The 25,672-nt window shown below is 37.9% G+C and overlaps 1 protein-coding gene and 1 long non-coding RNA gene across 4 annotated transcripts in view; one reads left to right on the top strand and one right to left on the bottom strand.

Annotated features, from left to right (window-relative positions):
* Window positions 1-25,672, top strand: part of LOC116421773 — an 88,064-nt gene that overhangs the window by 29,323 nt on the left and 33,069 nt on the right. The gene's annotated exons all lie outside the window — the stretch shown is intronic.
* STK35 (serine/threonine kinase 35) overlaps window positions 7,165-25,672 on the bottom strand; it is a 79,690-nt gene continuing 61,182 nt past the window's right edge. Inside the window, exon 4 of the mRNA XM_031954611.1 lies at window positions 7,165-7,408. The gene's annotated coding sequence lies outside the window, so the exon portion shown is untranslated. The remainder of the gene's footprint in view (window positions 7,409-25,672) is intronic.

Below are 25,672 nucleotides of genomic sequence, written 5' to 3' on the forward strand. Positions count from 1 at the left end.
TCAGGGGCCAAGCAGAACAAGTCTGATTCCTCTTCCCCTTGACATCTCCAGATATTTGAAGACAGTGCTCTCATGTGTTTTCTCCTCCAGAATAAATCTATCCAGGGCCTTGGCTAGACTAATCGGGGAACCTCCCCACCTTGCTGCTTCTCCCCTGACTCTGTTTCAGTTTATCTGGGACCCACCTATCAACACTGCAAGGCAATGATAAGAGATGCCAAAAACAGTGTAGGATTAAGTGGCCAAATGAAACATACACACAAGAGCTGTAGGTCAGAGGATGGAGAGATCATAGTGAAACGGGCAAGAAGGGTGGTTAAGGAAAGCTTCTGGAGAAGTGGAATTGAAAAGAAATGCTAAAAAGGAGAGAGGAAGGTGATGTTATGTGCAGAGGTTGGGGAGGGGATGTTGCTGGTTTAGCCAAGAGAAGGCTATACCCCCACAGAGAGCCCTGCTGGTCTGAGGAGAAGGGGGCCATTGGGATTGTTTAAAGCTGAGTCGGCAGCATTATCTTCATCCACAATTACAGACATTCCTAAGAGCTTCCTGTGCCTGTGAGAAGAATCCTGTGCTGGGGCTACAGAGCTACTGTTGCTATGGGAACGAGAAGTTAAATGAAATGACATTATTCCACCTTTAGGAATCCTAGAAAAGGGAAGAGAACATGAAGATGAGTCATTAACGAACAGAGAAGGAGGGAAGCCAGAGCCCGGGATGTGGGCATAGGAAAAGGATCTTAAAGATGGGGAGATGCTTGTGAAATGAAAAGTCTTTCAGATTCATGGCTGCTCTAAATCCTATGATTCCACTATGATCTTTGGAGATTACTTAGCCCAGTCCCTTTGTTTTGTAGAGGAAGGAACTGAAGGCTACCGAGAAATCACTTTCCCAAAGTCATGTAGGGATACACACTGGAAAGGCAAATAATTTTTTTTTGAAGTTTTCTTCACTACATGAGAGAGATGAGCATGGTAGAAGTCCATTCTCAAGGCCCAGATCCTGTGCCATCTCCAGCAATGATGCTCTCCCTGGTCCTTCCCTGTCAGAGACAATGGGATTAATAGACAACACTGGCTTTCAGGTGGGAGGATCTAGGTGCAAATCTTGGCTTGCTACTTCATGCCTATGTGATTTGGGGCAAGCATCGTCATTGAGTCATTTCAGTCACGTCCAACTCTTTATGGCCCCTTTTAGGGTTTTCTTGGCAGAGATGTGGGATTGATTTGATATTTTCTTCTCTAGCTCATTTTAACAGATAAGGAAACTGAGGCAGAAAGGGTTAGGTGATTTGTCACACAATTATTAAGTCTGAGACTGGATTTGAATTCAGGCACTCTATCCTCTGTACCACCCAGCTGTTTTGGGGGCAAATACATTTTTACTTCTCAGTTTCCATACTTTTTTACTTCTCAGTTTCCTCATTGGTAAAAGGAGAAGACTTGGAATAGATCCTGTCTAATCAGAGTCCCTAATGTAATAGATATACATTACTATAAAAGGAAAAGTCCTCAAATTTTTAAAAGAGTACTTTATCTGAATCTCTACCAGTCCTTAGCACATTCTATACTTCATCATCCTTATCTCTCTATGTCTTATCCTTCCCTATTCCCCTTCCTTCCTTCTCTTCCCTCCCCTACCTCAAAGCAACGTGAAGACAAGAACTGGCTCATTTTTCCTGGTATTCTTAGCCTCCAGTCCAGTGCTTTATATGTAGTGGATGCTTAATAAATATTTCTCACAATCTTGGAAATAAAAGGGGCCTTAGAAGCTTCTTCTGGTTCATAGTGATCTTGAATTAGAATTCTTTCCCCAACAGATCTAACAAATAGCTATCTGGTCTTTGAAGACCTCTAATGAGGGGAAATCCATTAGCTCCTGAAGCAGTCTGTTCCTTTTGGGGATAGTTCTAATTGTAAGGACATTTTTTTTCTGCATAGTCTAAATATGCCTCTTTATAACTTCTACCTATTATTCCTATTTATGCCTTCTGGACCACCAAACAGAACTGTCATGGATCCCAAGAGGAAGCTCTTCAAATGCCTGAAGAAATAGCTACCATGTTCCCCAAATCTTCTCTTCTCCAGGATAAATACCTTCTCTGTAACTGAACCTCATGGTAAATTCTCAAATGTCCTTTAGCATCTTTGTTGTTGTCCTTCTTTGGACACTGCAATTAATCAATGATTTTCCTAAAATAAGGTGCCCAGGACTGAACAATATTTCAGATGTGGTCTAATCATGGCATCATGAAGCAAAAATATTTTTTTTCTAGTCTTAAAAATAACATCTTTTAAAAATATAATTAAGATCATATTTTTGGGGTGGGGTGGGGGAGGCTGCCATATCATATTGAGCTTTTAGCCCACTAATGCCCTTCAGATCATTTTCAGAAAAATTGCTAACCAAACAAGTTGTCCCTTATGTTTACACCTATGAAATTAATTTTTTGATTGATTTGATTAATGGAAATCAATTTACTTATTAAATTTCATCATTTATTCTTATTAAAATTCTAGCTTGATTTTTTTTGGATTCTGATAGTCATCCAAAGGGTTAGATATTCTTCTGTACTTTATGTCACCTATAAGTCTGATAAGCATACCATATGGGCCTGGATCCAAAACAATGATTAAAAAGACGTTAAAATATGCAGTCCTTGGAATGGAATGTAAACTTCTAAGGACTCCCTCTAGAGGCTTCAGTGAAAACTGAATTGAATTGAGGATATAGATCTGGAATTAGAGAATGTCAGACCAAACTGAATAAATTCTTAGATGTCCTTTAGACCAACTCATTCATTTCACAGATGGGAAATCTGAGGCCAAGAGATTTGTCTAAGGTCAAAGTTAGGAGCTTTGCTGGGGCTAGAACCCAAGTCTTCTGATCCTTAGTATAATGTTCTTTCCACTACAGCCATTAAGCTGGGGGAAGATGCTGACTAAAAGTGTCTAGAAATCCTAGAAGAGTTCTCCTGAAATTGAAATAAGTCACTGGGTCTTAAGACAGGGGGTTTCAGACTGAATGGCTAGCAGAGGCATTATTGGTGAATTGAGGGGGACCTAGAATTAGCCAGTCTCTTCCTAGCCAGCCTGATCGTCTTTCGTCCTAATCTGGAAAACTGTAATACCAATAGGGTCACAAGAACTGCAGTACTCCAAAGAGACATTTGGCAGTCCTGATGCTACCAAGATGACCTGTTTGCTTCCATTTTGTTTTGATGGGGATGAAATACCAAGGTTAGGAGAGATTGTCTTGGAATAAACCATGGAGCAAATGAGATGAGGAAGTCTGAACGCCACTGCTCTGGGTCAGGCAGATCCAGAACCTCAGTCTTGGAGCAGACTAGCATGTTGATAGCAAGGGGTAATGTCAGCTTTTCCCTCCCTCTCTCCTCCATATCTTGAATCTCTTTAAACAACTTGCCACCAAAGAGCAGGATACTTTATATCTATGGGATGGTGGAAGGGGAATTTTTCAGGCTATCTTCATGGGATAAACCAAATAGCTACTTGAGAATGACCAGCAATTGGTTAACTTAAAATGTTTATTGACCCACTATGCAATGTTGGACAAATCACCTTTCTCTCAGCCTGTTCTTTTGTAAAATCAGACAAACAGGGTTGGACTAGAATTCTCCTCTTCCTTCCTCCCTTAGTAACAAACCAGTTCTAGAAGCCTCAACTTTTCTAAATGCTTATTATCTGTTCAAAATGGAAGATTAGAGAGAAAAGCCATCAACTCAGGTAATTGTCTTGCTCAGGTAATTGTCTGAGCTTCTTGAAAAAGCTTAGTAGCCTTTCTATCCATTATTTCATTTGATGTATCCAGGAAACCAGTGAGGGGACAAGAGTATTGGAGTCTGAATCAGGTGATTCTGGGCAAAGGAGAGTCCCTTTGTCCTCATCTATAAAATGAGGATAATTCTTGTGCTATTTTACTCAAAGGGTCATTTACAACTTCAGTCATTATAGAAATGTGCAGTTTCTTAGTCGTTTTTATTTCATGGAAACTTTAGGCAGTCTAGTGAAGCCTAGGATCCTCTTCTCAGAACAATGTTTCTAAATGCATAAAATAGGATTAAAAAGGAAAATTATACTATTGAAAAATAGTCATCACAATTTAAAAAGGATTCTTAGTCTATATAAACCTTTTGTATGAAGGGAGGTTAAAGCCAGCCTAAGAGATTTCCTTACTGAGGTTAATTCCTCATTAATAAGGTAAACAGGATGAAGCTTTTGCCCTTTCCTTGATGAATCTCCTCATAAGATGTGAACTTGCCTAGCCTGGCTAATATTTAAAACCAAATTTGATTTATTCCTACACTGGAGCTCTACCTTTGTAATTGGCTTCTTAAAGGAGGAATGGAAATAAGAAAAGAGACAGAGAACTAGAGGTAAGATGCTCAGGAGGAACTTAGTTGTCATTAAAATAATTTATCATTCATTTATGATGTCCCAGGAACTGTGTACTAAGTGCTAGGGACTGAAAGAAAGACAAGAACCTAGTTCTTGCCCTCAGGGAGCTGCCTTTCTTTGTGGCAGAGCTGGACTCAGGTTTCCTGGAGGGATTTCGGCACTACTCAATAGCCCTTCCAGGACTAAGGATCTCTTTGAGTGGGTGGTGGGGTTTGGAGAGAACCCGGACAAAGGGGGTGGTACAGGCATAAAGGAAGAGTTCCTGGATAGGCTGAACTTGGGGATTAAGCTAGATGTGGAGTTGAGCAGTAGCAATAGATAGGGCCACAATGTAGACAAGCAAATCGGAACTTTGCCCTTCAGTAGTACCGGGCGTTTAGTAGGTGCTTCATCATTATCATCATGTTAGAAATCCACTCTTGACGCTGAAAATCAGATATTGAGAAAAACTTATTAAAGAAGAATCTTAAGGAGTCATCTCAACGTTTCTGGCCAGAAGCAGGCCCCTCTCTTCTTCCCAAAGAGGGAGCCGTGAGGACAGAAGTGAGAGAAACTTTATTCATGCTAGTGTGGCGCAGCCCCTCCCTTCAGAGAAGGGATTGGTCCGTTTCATCCGGGGTACAATCTTTCTGCTACGCCCACTACATGTTTCCCCTTAATATGTGTAAACAAGTTCCCTTATTATACATCCCATGTTCAAAAATGACAGAAAAATGCTCCCTATGGGGTGTATTGTTTAATATTCAGTTAGTCTATTAAGCACACCAATAGTCTGGTCAGGTCATTGAATCTAACTAGTTTGGGTTGGAAGGACTATTATTTTAAGTTTATGGTTTTCTCAAAACCACGAGATACTTTCTGATTGGCTAAATCCACCTGTGCCTTCTTAGCTCCCCAATTCCTTGTTATTTCAAGGCTTCTATTGATCACTTAATTGCCTAAACTTCCTTAACCTCTCACATTCTGAAAACCTCTTGGTCAGTGGTGCCCACTATCCTACAATACCTCAAAACTTGCAATGCTCTGTGGAAATCCAACTTTTCCGTATTTCTTGCAAGCATAGTAGTTAATATTTATATAGTTACATGCAAGCACTGTGCTGTCTTACAATCATGATTTCATTTGATCCTCACAACAATTCTGGAAGGTAGGTGTTATTATTAACTCCATTTTATATTTGAGGAAATTGAGGCCAATGTAGGTAAAGTGACTTGCCTAAGTTAATGTCTGAAGTCACATTTGAATTCAAGATAATCAATAAATGTTGTTGACTGCCTATACAGATCAAGATAAAGTGGGGTCAACCTTAAATACTTTTCTCTCTGGAAAGGCTGAATCTTAGGGTAATCTTATGTATGTCTAGGTAATTGTTTTGTTTTGGTTTTTTGAGGAATTGTGAGTTTATCATCAGAGGGGTGGGTTGCTTGATGTTTAGCAAATGTGAATGCTAGGGATGGTCAGGGACCTCAACCACAGAATACTCCTGTAAATATGGAGGATTCTATAGGATGGAAGGTGAGGAGGGATAGGGCTTTAATTCACTGGAGAGGGAGTCAGAGTTGTGTATGATTCCACTGTTCATAATTCAAGTGTTTTTGTTTTCTTGTTGGTTTAAATAAAACTCCTTAATCTGAGTGCTTACTAGGGAATAGAGGGTCCCCTTTTCCTTTTATTGGGGAAAAAAAGGAGTTATCAGGGGCAGACACAAGTCAAAGAGAGATTTGTGTGAGAAGCCCTGCAGACTGATTTGGGGACATTTATAAGTGAGTTGTTATGTTCAATTTACAGATGATGTTTAGAGAAATGAAAAGATTTGCACCAAAACCCACAGATTAGTGGCAGGGTCAGAACATTTACTCAGGTTTTTCCTGATTCTAACCCAGAATTCTTTCTACCAATAGCCAGCACTGCTTCTTAAAAAATGGAGAATTTATAAAGAAGAGTTATGGAAACACACAACTTGTTTTTTGTTTTTTGTTTTTTTAATCTCTTAAGGGAAGATACTCATCATTCATCTAATTCTTTTAGAGAAGGAAAGCTAGGCTGACAAGTCTCCACAAACCTCAGCCTGGGGAGAAATTGGGCTTAATGATGTATAAAGTACTGAGCTCGCTGCCAGCTTCCTCCAAGGGCTTCTGTTCCTCAGAAAGCCCTTAGGTCAATGGTACAAGGGAATAGTTTGCTAGCTGGGGAAAGTAAGTGATCCACAGACTCAGTGTCCTTTATCCCCTGGTTGGCAAACTCCCACCAGGGAAGGTTTTATCATCAGTCTATATGGCAGCTCTAACTGGGGGTGGGTAGGGAGCAAGCCAAGGAAGTGATAAATTCTATTCCAACATGGAGGTGCCAGGTGGTCGCAGGGTTAGAGCTCTCTGCAACTCTCACTCCTTCTCCAGACTTTGTCACCTCTCCTACCTTCCAGCTAATTAGGTAAAGAAGCCTGATATTTCTTTTGCTTTGAGGAAGAAACGGTGGCTTTGAGAAATTAGGAAGAATCCAAGTCATGGTTTCACCACTATGTGACCATGGGCAAATCATTCCCCAACTTGGGATCTCAGTTTCTTCATCTGTAAAATTAGAGGATCCCTTTTCCCTCTAATACTGTATAATCTATGAAATCTACTTGTGATATTGTCTGGCTTAAGGTGTTTTTTTCCTTTTTTATTTTATTTTTTTTGCTGAGGCAATTGGAGTTAAGTGACTTGCCCTGGGTCACACAACTAGAAAGTGTTAAGTGTCTGAGGTCAAATTTGAACTCAGGTCCTCCTGGCTTCAGGGCTGGTGTTCTTTGCACTGGGCCTCCTAGCAGCCCTTGGCTTACGGCTTTTAATGACTTTACTTAGTTACTTTACTAATGACTTTAGTTCCGAGCTGGGAGCAACCTGCAGCGCTGGGCTTTCCTTGGTTGGCGCTGGGAATGGGGCACAGGTAGATTCCATCTCTGCAGTTCGACGCTGAGGCAGTTCCTTCCCGGACCTCTCTTGCAGCAGCACCTAAAGTTAGGTAACACCAGAATCGAGATGAGTATATTCTGTTCCCTCTGAGGGGATTATGACCAGCTGCTACTGAGGGATGTTCTTGTTCCCAATATGGCCAGATGGCCCCTAGGCAGGCTCTGAGATCTAGCTGGAGAGGAGCTGGCAACAGATGGTGTTCCAGATGTTGCCTCTAGCTACTCAGCTTCCCTTTATCCCTTCCTGTAGAATCCCACTGGAAAAAGGACTAAGCTGGGAGTCAGGCGAACCAGTTCTGTTAGGTAAAATCCTTTCACATTCCTAGGCCTCAATTTCCCCACCAATCAAATAAGGGGAGGGAAACTAGATATTCTCTAAGTTCTCTTTCAGCACAACTTTGAATGATTCTGTGATGTCTCAGGAAAGCCTTTGCTGGGGTTAGAGCTCAGCCCAAGCACTTGCTATTGGCTAAGGCAGGGTTGGCAAATTAAGGCCCTCTGGCCAAATGAGGGCCTAATCCATCCCATTGACATGAATGGTTTTTACTTTTAAAAAATAAAGTTTTATTGTATTTAAAACTGTAAAAGCCATTCTTAGCTCAAATGTACAAAAGCAGGCTGGAGGTTGGATTTGGCCCAAGGAATTATAGATTGCCCAGAAAAATCTCAGAGAGGTTAAAACTTTTTAAAACCACATAGTAAGTCTGTAATTATTGATGGGTGACTGGACCATATTGGAACCAGATTCAACAAATATTTATTGTGCCTACTATGTACTAGGCATCGTGTTAAACTCTAGGAATATAAAAAGAGGCAAAAAACAGTTCTTGCCCTCAAGAACCTTATGGGAATCATAACTGATATTTATATAATCCCTTTAAGGTTCACAAAGTCCATTACTCATTTGATCATGCACCAACTCAGCGGGCTGATATCATTATCCCTAATAATATGATAATAATACTTTAACATATTTAACATGTATGGGACTACCTGCCATCTAGGGGAGAGAGTGGGGGGAAGGTTTTGCAAGGGTCAATGTTGAAAAATTACCCATGCATATGTTTTGTATATAAAAAGCTATAATAAAAAATAAAATTAAAATATATATTATCTTTTTTAACAAATGAGGAAGCCAAAGCTCATACGTTAAGTGATGGAACCCAGAGGAGTGATCACATAACTGGTGAGCAAAAGAAGGCCTTCTTAACTATGGGATCCAGCACTCTATCTGGATCTATATCTATATTCTACCCACCATCCTACCTCCCATAGTCCCAACTCTCCACTTCCCCACACATGTCCCCCAAAACTGACCATTATCATCACCATCAGCCTTTCTGAGTGTGCAGTAGGATATATGCTTCCATTAATAACTGGGTTATGAGGTTAACCAAAGAAAAATTAGATTCCCTTAAGGAGTTCAGGTTCTACAAAGAGGCAGCATGATGTGGTGGAAGGAGCCCTGAATTGGGAATTAAGATACCTGACGTCATTCCATTATGATTTTACTGGGAACTTAAACACAGCTAATTGGGCCTGAGATTCCACCTCTAGAAAATGTACAGGTTGGATGAGATAGTCTCTAGGGCACCCAAGAGTAAATAAAATTGCATTTCACCTCGGCCTTTGAACGGGCCAGTGGAGTGGGCCACCCCACTTGGGGCCCCTCCCTTGCCCAGGGCCCACATGGTGGGCAGGGCCTGGGAGTTGCCTTAATAGGTTGACTGACTTTGGCTGGGCCTCCCCCTGCTCACATTGGAATTGACAGGCTTCATTCAAAGCAAGTGAGGCTGAATGAATCCATTTCACATCATTGTCGGGAGCGATTAAGGAGCACAATGCTGATGGGACCTGTTTGGGGAAGGATGATGTTTTCTCTGTCTGGGGTGCTTGACCCCAAGTCCTGTTGGAGCAGAGAAAGTCCTGTCCTTGCTGCTCAGGACAAAGCCCGACCCTCCTTTGCTTCAGCTAGTGCCAAATTATATAACAGGTTGACGCAGGAAGCTGCTAACATTTCTCCTCTGAGCTCTGAAAACTTCTGGCTCTCCTAAAGCAAGGGGATGACCTGGGAAAGGACCACGGCCTGGCTTTTTCCACCACAAACCACGGATGTGGCTTATACCTCCCTCCTTTCTCATCCTATTCTGAAAAGGAACAAGGAATGGTTTATTTCCATTCATCTCACTTCAGCTCCATTTGTTCTGACTAAACATCTATTGGGTGCTCTATGTTGTGTCTGGCCCTAGGAAGGGAATCAGCATTTACATAGCACCTACTGTGTGTCAGGCAGTTGTCCTAAGCTGTTGTTCATCCTTCTGTTTTCTAAGTGGACCTTGACCATCAAGGAGATGATGTCATGAGGTGCAGACAAATTGGATGTAAGTGAGGGAGGACTGGGCAAGCTCAGCTCCAGAGCCATCTGGGTCCAGGGGCCAGATACAGATCAGGACAATGTTAGATGTCCCTGAATGCAGGAGAGCCCTGGACTTCTAAACTGCTAAAAGCTTAATAATAGCTAGCATTTAAATAGCATCCACCATGTGCCAGGCAGGCACTGTGTTAAGTATTTTGCAAATATCATTTCATTTCATTCTCATAACAATCCTGGGAGTGGATACTAATACCCCCATTATATGGATGAGGAAACAGACAAATGGAGGTTAAACAACTTGATAAAAATCACATTGCTAGTTAATTTTAGTTAGCTAGTTAGGGGCCATATTTGAATTCAGGTCTTCCTGACTCCTTTGCCACCTCTTTGCTTCTCTAAGGGCCTGGGTTCAAATCTACTCCTGGCTAGCTTTGTGATTTTGAGTGATGACTTGACTTCTCCAGGTCTCAGCTTCCTCAAATGGAAGGTAACAGTTTTGTACTAAATGACCTGTAAGAAGTCTTATGGCTCCATATCCCACCATCCTAAGTAGATAGTCTGGATATTATCACCCCCATTTACAGATGAGGAAACTGAGAGGCAGAATTTAAATGCCTTGACCAGAATCAAGCAGCTAGTTAGTGCCTAAGGCCAAATTTGAATTCAGATCTTTTTAACTACAGGCCCAGGTTCTATCTGCTGTGAAACAGAGTAGTAGAACCCCAAGGAACAAAGAAAAGAGAACACAGAATATTAGAGGTGGAAGATAGCTCAGAGACCACCTAGTCCAATAAGCTTATTATTGAAGCCTTTTGTTTCTGTATCACAATCATTTCCAGACATTATATCCCTCCTCTCTCTCCACCCTATATACAGTAAAGCATTACCTTCTAAAAAAGAAAAACAGTTAAAACCAATTGGTGCAGTGAGCATGTCAGACATTATCTGTGACCTCTCCTTGTTACCAAAAAAGGAGAATTGTTTCATTTTCTATTTCCTGAGCCACGATGGGTGACCTCATTTTACAAAGAAAAAATCTCAGGCTCAGACCTGAGTTGAAGGCCAGGTCTAGTAGTAAGTTTAGAGGCTTTTTGACTTGGTATCCCCATCTTGCCTTGCTGGTGAGGACACTGGGCTACAACCTGAATTTAGGGACCTCTCTACTACATTGTGTTGCCTCAAATCACACCCCTTTAACTTCAAGAAACTCATTTTGTTTCTGTTTTCTCTGCTAAGGAAAATGACCTTCACACTAGAACTATCAGAACAAACATGTCTGACATGGAGTTATTAGCCAAGATCAAGTGAGATAATAGTAAGAGACCACCCAGATACCCTGGATGAATTAAAGTTTCTTGCCCTAAAGGGAACTCATTGGGTCCAGAAAGAACAGGCAGATCTGATTGCTGAGTCACTCTCAGTGCTATGTAAAAATGGGAGAGAACCATAAGATTGTAGAAGAGCAGATGTTTCAGTTTTCAGGAAAAGGAAAGAAAAAAGACTTGGCTCATGATAGGTCAGTGAAGTTGACTTCAATTCCTGGGAAAATTTTTGAAAGGATCATTTTTACAAAGGTAATAGTCAAAAACTTGGAAAGGAAAGTGATAATAACAAAGAGCAAAGCCTCATCAAGATTAAATCATGCCCAATTAGCCTATATTTACTTTTCTGAGAGGGTTAAAAACTAGTAGATCAGGGCAATGCTATAGATATAGTTTGCCTAAATTTTAGCAAAGCTTTTGATTAAGTATTTAAAAAATTGAGAAAATAGCATTAATTCTTTTCTGTAATGCATTTCCTTTTGTATCATCACTAATAGTTTGTGTAACTATTTAAATATGTTTGATTTGTCTCTGAGTAAAGTTTGGAAGTTCAGCTTCCTGCAAATCACTCATTATCTCTGACTTTCGTTTAGAAATTCAGTTTTTCTGCTAATCACTATTCTAGTCTTCTGTCAAGGAAATTTATTATTCTTGAAGGATTCAGGTGGATGCCAGAAATTCTGGTCTGTTATCTCTGCAATACTGGCTGACCTTCAAGAAAGTCTGGTTTGTTATCATTGTAACACTAGCTAACCATGTATATGGACACCACCAGTAAAGACAAGATGAAAGGAGGGAATGTTTTTAGTCCTGTATTTCAAATTTCTAGTCAATCATATTGTCCTCTCACATCTGTTATGCTTCTGCCTTTGTAACTATTTGTATTGTTTTTTTCCATATATGATGCTGCCTTCTATTTTTTTGGATGCTACTCCTTTTCTCCATAAAAATGTCAGCCCTCATTCAGGGTCTTTTGGCTTGCTGGGAAGTTATATTTTCCTTTTATTGGCAACTGCAAACTTTATCAATAAATAGAGAATGATTAGATCTTTATTGCCTCATTTTAGCTTAATTTCACTCCCAATTGACAAACTTTTCAGCTAGGAATCAAGAGGGGACACTGACCCTGAAGGTCAGATTCCTCTTTGGTCTCAAATCTGAACTAAGGTAAATTTCCACTTTAGTAAGGAAAAATAAACCTGAAAAGTCCCTTTAATGGAATAGGTGAGCCTCTATACTGTTGGGGAAGTGGTTAGCTAAGGTTATCCCCCATTCTTAAATTTGATCTCTAATTAGTTTATGAAGCCATAGATTTTTGAAAATTGGTAACAAATATTCCCTCTTATCTGTCTCTTCCCTGCCTTCTAACTTGGTCAGAGTTTAGAAAGTGAGAGAGAAAATTTTTTTTGGAAGAAAAAAGTTTTCACTTTCTTTTTTAGTTAACCAAGCCCCAGGAAAAAGCTAATTTGAATTACAAACATAATTGATACAAGACACACATAGAGAAGCATTTGCCGGCTAATTTAAAAAATTTCCTACTGAAAAGTTTTTAGTCAAAAATTATATTTTGTAACTGTTTGGACATATATACTTATTTTGTATTTAATTTATACTTTAACATATTTAACATGTATTGGTCAACCTGCCATCTGGGGGCGGGGGTGGGGAGAAGGAGAGGAAAAATTGGAACAAAAGGTTTGGCAATTGTCAATGCTGCAAAATTACCCATGCATATAACTTGTAAATAAAAAGCCATAATAAAAAAAATAAAAATAAAATAATAAAAAAATTATATTTTTCTAATTTAATATAATCTCAAAAGTTTTCTAATTTAACATAATCTCAAAGCAATCTCAAAGTTTTTAATTTGCCCAATAGTTGAAGGTGCCAAATTCTACTGGATGCCATTTCCCCATATAGATAATTCCCCATCAGTATGAAAGATTCCTTTATTCCCTTGAAGGGACTTCCCCATCAAGGTAAATTAATTTTTCTATTGTCAATTTCCAAAATGTAATTTGAATGTTTTTCATAAATGCTGAAATATTTTAGTGAATTTGTGATAACATTCTATAGAATTTGTTTTTAAGGAAAATAAAAAGAATAAAACTTGAAATTATGTGGAAACAATACTTTGACCTTTTATCACTCTTTTCCTGGAAAGTGACACCTTTATTGTTTTAGTGCTGGTGTAGGAGGGGGAAGATGAATTCACTGATTTGAGAAAGAAAACAAAAGTTGTAATTTGCAATTTAAATTTATCTGTTCTTAAGAACTGCCTATTATCAACTCTTTCTCAGACCATGAAAAGAGAAAAACGTATTTAAATCTGGAGCAAATTTAAAAGTAAGTAAAATTTAATTTGGAGGAGTGTTTTGGTATTATCACTGTATTTTCTTCTGTGAACAATAGAATAGAACTAATTGTTTAGGTAAACTAGAAGTAAGGTCACCAATAATCACTGGAAAAGACTATGTGTTTGTAAGTTCTTAAGACCCCAAAGCATTACAATTAACTAGGGTTTTGTGAAATTAACAACAAACAAACAAAAAAAACTAACACTTTTTTTTGTACCATAAAGAAAAAAAAGATTACAGAGATACCAAATAAGATTATTTCTATAGCTAGTCTAGGATATGATTGGAAAATGAAGACTGGAGAAATTGAGAAAATGGAAGATTGTGTGCATCCAAATATGAAAGAAGAAGAAGAAAAGTTCAATTTTAAAGGACTTTTAATCAAGATCCAGGAAAGGGATATATAAAGGAAGAGAGAAAAATTAAGCAAGTAAGATTTGAAAATAAAAGAAGTCTGGAGTTTGGAAAGAAAAGTTTGAGGGAGGTTTTTGATTTCTTGAGATAAGAAAGATATGAGAAACATCACGTGGCTATTCTTCACTCTATGGACACCAAAGGAATATATTTGCAGCACAGAATTATTTGAAGATAACATACAAAAATTCTATCCTTGAACGACCATTAGAAAAGTATTTTTTAGTTGTTATGTAAGAAATTTAGAATTCTCATGGAATCTCAAAAAGAAGAAAAGGATGTTGAGTGATTTTTTGTTGGAAAAATCTGGTAAAATCTCTTGGGATTGTAATTTGATAATGTCTTGAGTTTTGAATTCAGGCATAAATGTCTGACTTATTAAGTCAGCAATTCATTATTCAAGGGAAACACTATGAACTGCTCAAAGGGAGTATAATCTGAGAACTGCTACAGTGGATGGATGTCTGTGTCTGGAAAAAGTTGAGGGGACATAACATAGATGATGGTAAGATCTTGGTTATTCCTGAGCCTTGCTATGATACCTTGTAAATAATGTGGATTTTTCTTTATGATTGGCTATTCCGAATAGTAACAATGCCTTTAATCTTAAGTAAAGCCAAGGATGCTTAATTTCATCATACCCATAGTGAGTCCTGTGCCCTGAGACTTAAGCCTGGAAGACCAATCTTGACATTGTTACAACCATGTTCCTGCTTCTTTTATTAGCCAATCTCTCTAACCAGGATAAGTAAAGTTGTAATTTTAAAAAATATAATGAATCTTGTTGCTACAATACTCCAACACATCCACACTATTATAATAAGATGAAAATAGAAAAAAGCTTATTTTTTCGATTTGAATTAGTGAGCAATTTCATATCCTAAGCAACTAAGAAAATGAGTTCTTGTATTTGCCACCTTCTTGCTAGTTGTTAAGATATGAGAATAATGTCTTTGTAAGGAGGGAATTGAGATAAAGATGCAAACTATTTCTAGTAAGACAAAGATGTAAAACATTTTTCCCTTCTTTTTTTCCTTATTTTAAACTTAAATACTATAAATATAGGAAAAAAAAATTGCCATGTGCACAACAGAACCTAAGAGAGGATTTGAAATATAAAACAATAAATTTCTATTTTAAGAAAGCCTATATAACAAATACTATACATTGTGTTCAGAATTGTCTGTCTTTTCTTTGCTTCCTTATACATTTTCTTTTGTTCTCTGCTGTGCATTTTTTATCTTATACTTTTTTCCATCTCTTCCTCTTTCCCTCTTGAAGGCTACAATTAAACAAGAATATACACATTTATATACATATACACACATACATATATATATATATACACATATAAAGATATTTATTATCATACACATATACATTTATATGCATCTATGTGAAATCATACTATACTTGTTTGGTTTTTGTTTCTCTGAAGGTCTTTTCATATTTTTGTAACCCTACCAACTCATCATTTCCTACACAATAGCAATATTAACCTTACACTGACTAGTTATTTTAAATAGTCTAAAACAATATTGATTAATATGGCTGACATATACTATAGTTTCCTTATTTTCCTCTTTTGATTAAATCTATTTTAGCTTTAACTTTTGTGTCAGAATGATTATTATCCCTGCTTTTTTTAACATAATAAATTCTACTCCTTGTGAATTGTTCCAACCATCCTGGAAAGCAATTTGGGACTATGCCCAAAGGGCAACCAAACTTCTGCATACTCTTTGATCAAGGGATACCACTACTAGGTTAGTATCCCAAAGATCATAAAAAAGGGAAAAGAACCTACATGTACAGAAGTATTTATAGCAGCCCTTTTTGTGGTAACAAATATTAGAAATTGAGGAGATGCCCATCAATTGGAGAATGGCTGAATAAGCTGTGTATGAATATAATGGAATACTATTGTGTTATAAGAAATGAACAAGTAAATTTCAGAAAAACCTGGAAAGACTTGTATGAACGGGTGCAAAGTAAAATGAGCAGAACCAGAAAAATATTGTATATAGTATCAACAACATTATATGATGATCAACTATGATAGACTTAGCTTTTTTCAGCAACACAATAATCCAGGAAAAATACAAAGGACTCATGAAGGAAAATGCTATCCACAATTAGATAAAGAACTAATAGATTCAGAATGCAGATCAAAACATTTTTTTTCATTTATTTTAATCTTTCTTATGTTTTTCCTCCTTTTGATCTGTTTGTTTCTTTTTTCACAACTGTGACTAATATGGAAATGTTTTCAATGACAACACATGCATAAACTATATCAAACTGCCTAGCATCTTTGGAAGAGGGAAGTAAGAAGGAAAACCGGAAATTTGAAATCTTATAAAAATAAATCTAACATTTTTCTTGACATGTAACTGGGGAAAAAATACTATTTAAAAAATAAAATAAATTCCATTCCTAATTTTTATTTTATGCTTCTGTATATTTCTTATTTTCTATCCCTCCTGAGTTCTGTTTTATTTCTCCCTGCTACCTTGTCCTCCTATTACTTAACCATCACCCCCAACATACAAAGTTCCCTCCCTATCTTCTCCCTGCTCCTATTCTCTTTGTCCTCTTGTTACTATCTGAATTTGGAAGAATTTCATAGCCTTCCAAATATATATGTTGTTTCCTCTTTATCCCATTCTTATTAAGCTACATATTCTTCTTTACCCCTCATCCTATTCCCTCATTTCTTTTTTTTAAAAAATAAATTTAGAAGACTTTTATTCTTTTCTAAATATATAATATTGTTCTCTCTAATTCAGATCTTATGTGAGTAGGGTTTCCTCTAAAGGCTTTTTAAAAAAATTAAATGGAGTAGTAAACTTTGAAAAACAGCAAGATAAGACTATCTTTTCTAAGAACTAAAATATATAAGTGCATGTAATTGGCTTCCAAATTTTTAAAAATTAAATGGAGTAGCAAACCTTGAGAAAGCAGCAGGATAAGATTGTTTTCTCTAAGAATTAGAATATATAAATGTATATGGTTAGCTTCCAAATGTTTCTAATGGATTTTAAAAATTGGATTAAGGATTTTAAATGTAAAATTGCATTTATAATTGAGATGAAGGTGAAGTTATTTTTTCCTATTTGAAGTATCTGTTTGATAATGTTAAGAGGCAGAGGACCCATTTTGAGTCAGAGCTTCATAAGTTATTTTAAAAATTTTTTCTTCAGCCTGTCAAAAGCAGTTTCTGTGTAAGGCATAGGGTTTAGGTAAAGACAGAAATGGCAAGTGGTATTTAACAACTGAAATTCTCCAAAGTTTCAAGTGAATTATGGTTTCTTTAATTTGATCTTCTTATATCTCTATCATTAATATGATCAGAACCATAAAGCTTGAGCTGGTTTTCACTTTATAAATTGTTATTGAAAAGCAAGCTTAGGAGGTTGTATTAAATTCTTTTGAGTCTCATTACTGGCAGATTTTAGCAAAGTTATTTAGGAAGTGACTTGGAACCAGAGAAGCAAATCTATTAAAGAGGAGCCCCCCCTGAGAACAAGGCTTACTCCAGAATATCTAAGGGTGCAGATGACTATGTGGGGCATCTGGAATACAAGATAAAAATATCCTGATTAAAAGACATTAGAAATGAGTTACTAGGATACAAGAAGATTTGATATTAGTTAATATTGATGATCATTATTGTATTATTGTGGCTTTTCTTTCATGATGGTTATTGGTTGCCTTGGTGACATGCAAATCTCTCCTCTCAAATTAGTTAATGGTGAGTCCTCCAAGTAGTCTGAATTTTTCACTTGAAATTCAGAAGTTGGCTCAGGCCATAAGTCAGTCTATTTCCTCCTTGTAGACTGAGATATTTTCTGTAGCTCAAATGATTTTGCAAAATTGCATGTTTTTTTAGATTGTTACTCAAACAGGGAAGAGCTTGTGCTATGATTAATCAATTTTGTTGTTCTTTCATGCACCAGTCAAGACAAATTGTAACAAGCTTACTTAAGATTCATTTGAGTTATAGCAGAAAGAAAACTACCTTTCCCAGTTGACTCCTAGTGAAATCCCTCTTCTTGATTTCACATGGCTGCAGTGAAATAGCCTATTAGCCACCATAAATAAATGGGCCCTTATTGTCCTCTGTCCTACTATTCTCTTCTGACTTTGCATTTATTGCAGTATTATTATAGCAAGTTTCTATTAATGCCTTCTATTGATAATGACCATGTTAAAAATCTTATGGAACTAGCTCATCTCCCATAGGTCAATGGGGGAAATTGAAAATTGAGAAAACCAAATTGATTTTATTTTGTACTTGTTTTCATTTTGTATCATTACTGTATCATTACATTTTGTATCGTTGACAGTTTGTGTAACTAAGTCACATTTCAAATGTCTCTGAGTAAAGTTTGGAAGTTCAGCTTTCCTTTAAATCACTCATTGTCTCTGAATTAATCTTAGAAGTTTAGTTTTTCTGCTAACCAATCGCCATTCTAATCTTCTGTCAAGGAAATCTGTTATCCTTAACAAATGCAGATAGAGGCCAGGAAGTCTGATCTGTTATCTCTGCAACACTGGCCTTTAAGATAGTCTGATTATCACTCTAACACTAACTAGCTATGTAGGTGGTCACCACCAATGGGCTTTACATAGCAACAAGATGGAAGGAGAGGATGTTGCTAGCCCTGAACTCTAAATTTCCAATGAATCATATTGTCTTCTCACGTCTATGATCCTTCTGCTTTTGTTGAGGTCTAGATCCATACCTCATCACTTTTGTTTTCCTCATCTAGAAAGCTTTCCAGTTTTTAGATGCTCCTCATTTTCTCCATAAAAATAATGTCAGGGTTCATTCAGGGTCTTTGTTTTTTAGATGATTGAAACTTTTATAACAAACATTTAGGAAAGAATTAATCAAAATACTATATAAACTCTTTCCAAAAAATAGTAGGAAAGGAGGCCTACCAAATTCCTCATATGACACAAATATGGTGCTGAGACCTAATAAGGAGAACAAAAACAGAAGAAAATAAATGTTCAATTTCTGTAATGAATATTAATGCAAAATTAAAATAAATTATTAGCAAAGAGATTGTGGCAATATTTCAGAAAGATAATATATAATGGAATTCATACCAAGAAGTCTAGATTTATTCCATATTAGGACACCTATGAGCATAATTTTCCATATCAATAACAACGATTACAAAAGTCCTCCTCGATTAGGGTCTTTTAGCTTTCTAGGGAGCTAAAGACCCTTTTTATTGGCAAATGCTAGCCTTACCAATAAATTGGAAGTGCTTGGAAACTTGTTGCCTCACTTTAATTTCAATTGTGATAGTATCTTTTTTAAGCTTAAAGCATTCTAAAATAACAATGTGTATTAAGGGAAAAAGTGACTATCCAGATTAACTGGGATGATATTACAATCAGGCAGATTCAGAACTATTTGGATGGCTGGTCTCAAAGAGCAGTTGTTAATAATTCAGTTTCAACATGGCAGGAGATGTTCAAGTGAAGTAATCTAGGGATTTGTCCTGGGCCTTGTGCTGTTCATTTCATCAGTGACTTGAATAAGATTATTGATATTATACTGATCAAATTTGTAGATGACATAAACCCAAAAGGGATGACTAATGCAGTGGATTAAATGATAAGAGTCAGGATCTAAAAAGCTAGACTAGCATTAAGCTAAATTTAATGAGACGAAATGCAATAGGGAGAAATGTAAAGTCTTGCACTTGGGTACAAAAATTTAACTCTACAAATATAAGAGAGAAGGCCTAGTCATCTTCCTCTTCTCATTTTAGTATATTTCCTTGCTGATTTAATGGCTGTCTTCTAATTTTCTTTTTAAATGAATTTTCTTCTTCCAGAGATCATTAGTGATTTTAGTTTTTTCTTCCTTATATTCCCCTGTCATTTGTTTTCTGACTCCTCTTTTGATGTAGATTTATCCCTGCGATTGAACTTCAAAACTGTTTCAGCCTCTTCCCCCATTGGGGAATTCACTTTTCACTGGAGCCCCCTTGCCCTACTTCCCTTCATTTTTAGTTCTCTGATTGGGTTAAGTCATCTGCTACTTTGGGTGTGCTTAGAGGAGGGTTAGACCATAAGTGTTCCTGTTGAGGTGTCGACCACATGATGAGGTCTAGATTTGGGGACCTAAATGAAATTAGGGTTTAGTTAAGGTCTAGTGGCAGGTTTGGGGTACAGAGAGTCAAACAGAGTTCCCCTGCAACCCCCTTGGATTCGGCCCAAGGATATGGCAGTATATGAGGTCTAGTAGCGGCTCGGAATTCCCAATAAAAGCATTTATTGGCCCAGAGAGCTAGATTGATAAAAGAGATTTATTATTGAGTTTAGAAGTAGGAGATAGGTGAAGGTAGAGACAAGGAGGGCACTGGACAGAGGGTCCAGTGGACAGAGGGTCCTCACATGGCTACCATGTTTGGAATCTCTGCAAAGAGGGGTTTCCAGCGTGGCCCTTTTAAGTCACAGACTTAGCTCGAGGGGTTTTGGGGTGTAGCCTCTAGTTGGCTCAGATCCGGGTTGGGCTAGGACAGGTCCAGATCTTCTATTGGAATTCAAAGGGACCAGGATTTGTGAGTCAAAGGGTAATTTACATTGACTGGGGGGGGGGTTGGGGTTGGGAATCAAAGATTGGAATCTTTCCCTCATCATTCCTGGTATAATTTCTGGCTCTCTGGGGTCCTCTAACTAAGGGCCTGCTCTAGGAAGAACATGGTCCTGTTAATGCTTCATCCTCCATCCGTGGGTAGTCAGAAGTGTTTTTACTACTTGTTCCAACAAAATGCTGGGAGTAAGAAGAAAGGACAACATTTCTATAGAGATTGCATGAAGAGGTAAATGCCTGAGAAGATCCCAGACAAAAAGCTAGGGGTGGAAGTCTGTATGCTCTGATGGATACTAGAGACTGGTGGGAGCTGAGTGAGCTTCTGTTCATTCATAAGGATCTTGTTTTATGGGGCTTAAAGTCTTATTGTGAGTTGTAAAGGCTCCATCTCTTTGCATAACTTCCATATTGGGATTTTTGTGAATTAGAGGGGGCAAGAGAAAATGTACAGAAGCCCATCTTGTTTGAAAGTCACTGTTCTGGAAAGTATCTGGAAATTTTAGGAGGCTAGAGTTCACTAGGAGTTGGCAAATATTTGTGGCAGCCAAAAGAGCTAATGCCAGCTTCCAGAAACAGGACAGGGATGGTCTCAAGGTCGTTTGGATCCCTGTATTCAGCCCTGGGCACCCCAATTTAAGGACATTGGTCACCTAGAGAATATCCAGAGAAGTGCCATCAAGATTAGGAAGGACCTGGATCGGGGCAGCTAGTTGGTGCAGTGGATAGAGCACCAGCCTTGAAATCAGGAGAACCTGAGTTCAAATCCAGCCTCAGACACTTAATACTTCCTAGCTGTGTGACCCTGGGCAAGTCACTTAACCCCAATTGCCTCAGCAAAGAAAAAAAAAAAAAGAAAAAGAAAGAAGGAAGGACCTGGATAATAATGATAACAGAAACAATAACGATATAATAAAAATAACTAGGCACTGCTCCTGGAGTCAGTAAGACTCCTCTCCCTCAGTTCAAACCTGGCCTCAGATGCTTACTGGCTGTGGGACCCTATTTGCGTCAGTTTTCTCATCTGTAAAATGATCATTGTTGTACTTGTTTGTCCTTCATTCTCAAAGAAGTCCAAGACAACAGGGAGGAGACCCCATGACACACAAGTGAATTGGATTTACGTGAGGGAGGCTATGTAAGGTCACTGGCCTCTCTTCTCTGGAACCATCTGGATCTAGTGGCCAGATACAGATGTGGAGATGGCTCTGGATGCAGTGAGAGAGCTTGGCTTTTTAAAGCTAAGATCTTTAATAGGTCTCGGTTTGACTGAGACAATGCCCAGCCAATGATTAAGGCTAGGTAAGAAATGAGGCAGAGAATAATTTATTTTACCTAGTCAAGAAAAAAGAAATTAATCTGTGAGGGGAAGACCCTCAGGATTAGCGATTACTATTTACATTCACTCTAAACTCATCAGGGCCCAAATAACAATCAAGTGGTCCTGGGGCCTCTTGTTGACCAATCAGTGAGAGCCAGAGTGATTTGGGTTTAAGTGTCCGTGCTTAAGAAAGAAATCTAGCCTATAAACCCCAGGATGTTTTCCACAGGTAAGGGTATGACACATTATGAAGACAGAGGGAAGGGAAGGAAGAGAAGAAAGGAAAAAAGTAAAGGAAAAGAAAGAAAGGATGAAAAAGGGCAGAGCTACAGTTGACTAGCTAGTCAACTGGCTGGGTCCCCTGAGGGGCAGCTTTGTTGTTTGCCCTTCTTTCCTTGACATCCGGGTGATGAGGCTATAACATGCAAATGAATTGAATTTAAGTGAGGGAGGCTATGCAAGGTCACCTGCCTCACTGTCTCCTCCAGAGCCATTTGGGTCCAGTGGCCAGATAGAGATCAGAACAACTGGAGATGGCCTTGGATGACTTAGACCTTTTTAAGCTAAGACCTTTAACAGTGTGATTGAGGCTAAATAAGAAATAAGGCAGGAAATGGCTTTTATACCTTATCTCCCCCTCACCCTCCACTCCCCAAAAAAATCAGTCTTGAAGGGGATGACCTTTAGGGTTTCTGGACAAAACAGAAATTTCATTTGGAGTTTTCTTGACAAAAAGACTGCGGTGTTTTGCCATTTTCTTTTCCAGGTCATTTTACAAATGAGGCAGATGTGGTTAAGTGAGTATCTGAGATCAGATTTGGATTCAGGAAAATGAATGAGTCTTCTTGACTCTCCTAAGTCCTCCCTCTATCCACTGTGTCACCTAGAGTCTGGCAGATTGAAAAGTTAGTTGTCTGTAAGAAGAATTCATTGAATGGTCTAGGTCTGTAAGAGCTTATAGCTCCTAGGCTGATCAGAGAAGGTCTCCTGGGAGACCTTCAGCTAAACTTCAAAGTAAGGGTAATAAAGTGAATTGTAGGTCTGAGGGAACAGAGATTCAGGTGATAATGAATACATCAGACTGGTTTGGGAAGACACTGTAAATGCTGAGGAAGACAGACAACCAAATAGCTAGAGAAGTACTTTTAGCAGCTATGCTCAAGGACTTGGATCAGTGAAATGGCCCTTAGATGAGTCAGGACTTCTAGTACCGACTGCCACTAACTTGCTGTAATTTTGGGGAAATCACTTTTAACTCATTGGGTCTCAGGTTCTCCATCAACTAAATAAGAGAGTGGGGCTAAATTAGACGTATGAGGGTCAGATCTCTAGTGTGGTCTGAACCAGACTAAAATATCATTGGGAAATATTGAACAAAATAAATAAAATACACAAAAAAAGTTAATTTGTAGTTTCTCCAGTCAATATACAGCAGGCAGGAATCCATTTCTATTTGACCACACTGGGTTAGGGATTTTTAATTATTCTAGCACCGGGATTTTATGGCTTAAATTCATGACAGTTCAGAGGATGGAGGTTAGGGATAGTTAGGAAAAGCTTCATGAAAGAGGCAGAAGAATTCAAGATGTGGGGACTAGATCAAAGTACTTAGGAAAGGGGAGACCCTCTTTCTTTCTTTTTTTTTTTTTTTTTAATTTATTTAATAGCCTTTTATTTACAGGATATATACATGGGTAACTTTACAGCATTAACAATTGCCAAACCTCTTGTTCCAATTTTTCACCTCTTACCCCCCCCACCCCCTCCCCTAGATGGCAGGATGACCAGTAGATGTTAAATATATTAAAATATAAATTAGATACACAATAAGTATACATGACCAAAACGTTATTTTGCTGTACAAAAAGAATCAGACTCTGAAATATTGTACAATTAGCTTGTGAAGGAAATCAAAAATGCAGGTGTGCATAAATATAGGGATTGGGAATTCAATGTAATGGTTTTTAGTCATCTCCCAGAGTTCTTTTTCTGGGTATAGCTAGTTCAGTTCATTACTGCTCCATTAGAAATGATTTGGTTGATCTCGTTGCTGAGGATGGCCAGGTCCATCAGAACTGGTCATCATATAGTATTGTTGTTGAAGTATATAATGATCTCCTGGTCCTGCTCATTTCACTCAGCATCAGTTCGTGTAAGTCTCTCCAGGCCTTTCTGAAATCATCCTGTTGGTCATTTCTTACAGAACAGTAATATTCCATAATTTTCATATACCACAATTTATTCAGCCATTCTCCAACTGATGGACATCCATTCAGTTTCCAGTTTCTAGCCACTACAAAAAGGGCTGCCACAAACATTCGTGCACATACAGGTCCCTTTCCCTTCTTTATAATCTCTTTGGGATATAATCCCAGTAGTAACACTGCTGGATCAAAGGGTATGCACAGTTTGATAACTTTTTGAGCATAGTTCCAAACTACTCTCCAAAATGGTTGGATTCGTTCACAACTCCACCAACAATGAATCAATGTCCCAGTTTTCCCACATCCCCTCCAACAATCATCATTATTTTTTCCTGTCATCTTAGCCAATCTGACAGGTGTGTAGTGGTATCTTAGAGTTGTCTTAATTTGCATTTCTCTGATTAATAATGACTTGGAGCATCTTTTCATATGACTAGAAATAGTTTCAATTTCTTCATCTGAGAATTGTCTGTTCATATCCTTTGACCATTTTTCAATTGGAGAATGGCTTGATTTTTTATAAATTAGAGTTAATTCTCTATATATTTTGGAAATGAGGCCTTTATCAGAACCTTTGACTGTAAAAATATTTTCCCAGTTTATTGCTTCCCTTCTAATCTTGTCTGCATTAGTTTTGTTTGTACAAAAACTTTTCAGTTTGGTATAATCGAAATTTTCTATTTTGTGATCAGTAATGATCTCTAGTTCTGCTTTGGTCATAAAGACCTTCCCCTTCCACAGGTCTGAGAGGTAAACTATCCTATGTTCCTCTAATTTATTAATAATTTCATTCTTTATGCCTAGGTCATGAACCCATTTTGACCTTATCTTGGTGTACGGCGTTAAGTATGGATCAATGCCTAGTTTCTGCCATATTAGTTTCCAATTTTCCCAGCAATTTTTATCAAACAGTAAGTTCTTATCCCAAAAGCTGGGATCTTTGGGTTTGTCAAAGACTAGGTTGCTATATTTGTTGACTGTTTTATCCCTTGAACCTAATCTATTCCACTGATCAACTAATCTATTCCTTAGCCAATACCAAATAGTTTTGGTAACTGCTGCTCTATAATATAATTTTAGATCTGGTACAGCTAAGCCACCATCATTTGATTTTTTTTTCATTAATTCCCTTGAAATTCTTGACCTTTTGTTTTTCCATATGAACTTTGTTGTTATTTTTTCTAGGGCATTAAAATAGTTTTTTGGGAGTCTGATTGGTATATCGCTAAATAAATAGATTAGTTTAAGTAATATTGTCATCTTTATTATATTTGCTCGCCCTATCCAAGAGCATTTAATATTTTTCCAATTGGTTAGATCAGACTTAATTTGTGTGAAAAGTGGTCTGTAATTTTGCTCATAAAGTTTCTGATTTTCCGAAAGGGGAGACCCTCAAGGAATGTATGGATGGTGTGGTGGTGTTATTGTAGTTGCTTTCATCTTTAATCTTAACTTTTCCTTTTCTCCTGGGTGGTAACTGGGGAGCAAGTCTCAAGACCGTGGGCCTTGTGAGCTCTCAGTGGGCTGTGGTAGTGGTGGAGGGTGAACCAAAGAGAACATGGAGTTATTCAAAGTTGGAAGGAAAATTTTAAACAATGAACACAGACCTCACTCAGTATTTCTTCATGTAAAGCTATGCACTTCTCTTATCTCTGGCTATGTCTTAATTCTACAAGAGACCCTGGGATCAGTGATG

Source organism: Sarcophilus harrisii, chromosome 2 (assembly GCF_902635505.1).
Source record: "Sarcophilus harrisii chromosome 2, mSarHar1.11, whole genome shotgun sequence".
Lineage (NCBI taxonomy): Eukaryota > Metazoa > Chordata > Mammalia > Dasyuromorphia > Dasyuridae > Sarcophilus > Sarcophilus harrisii.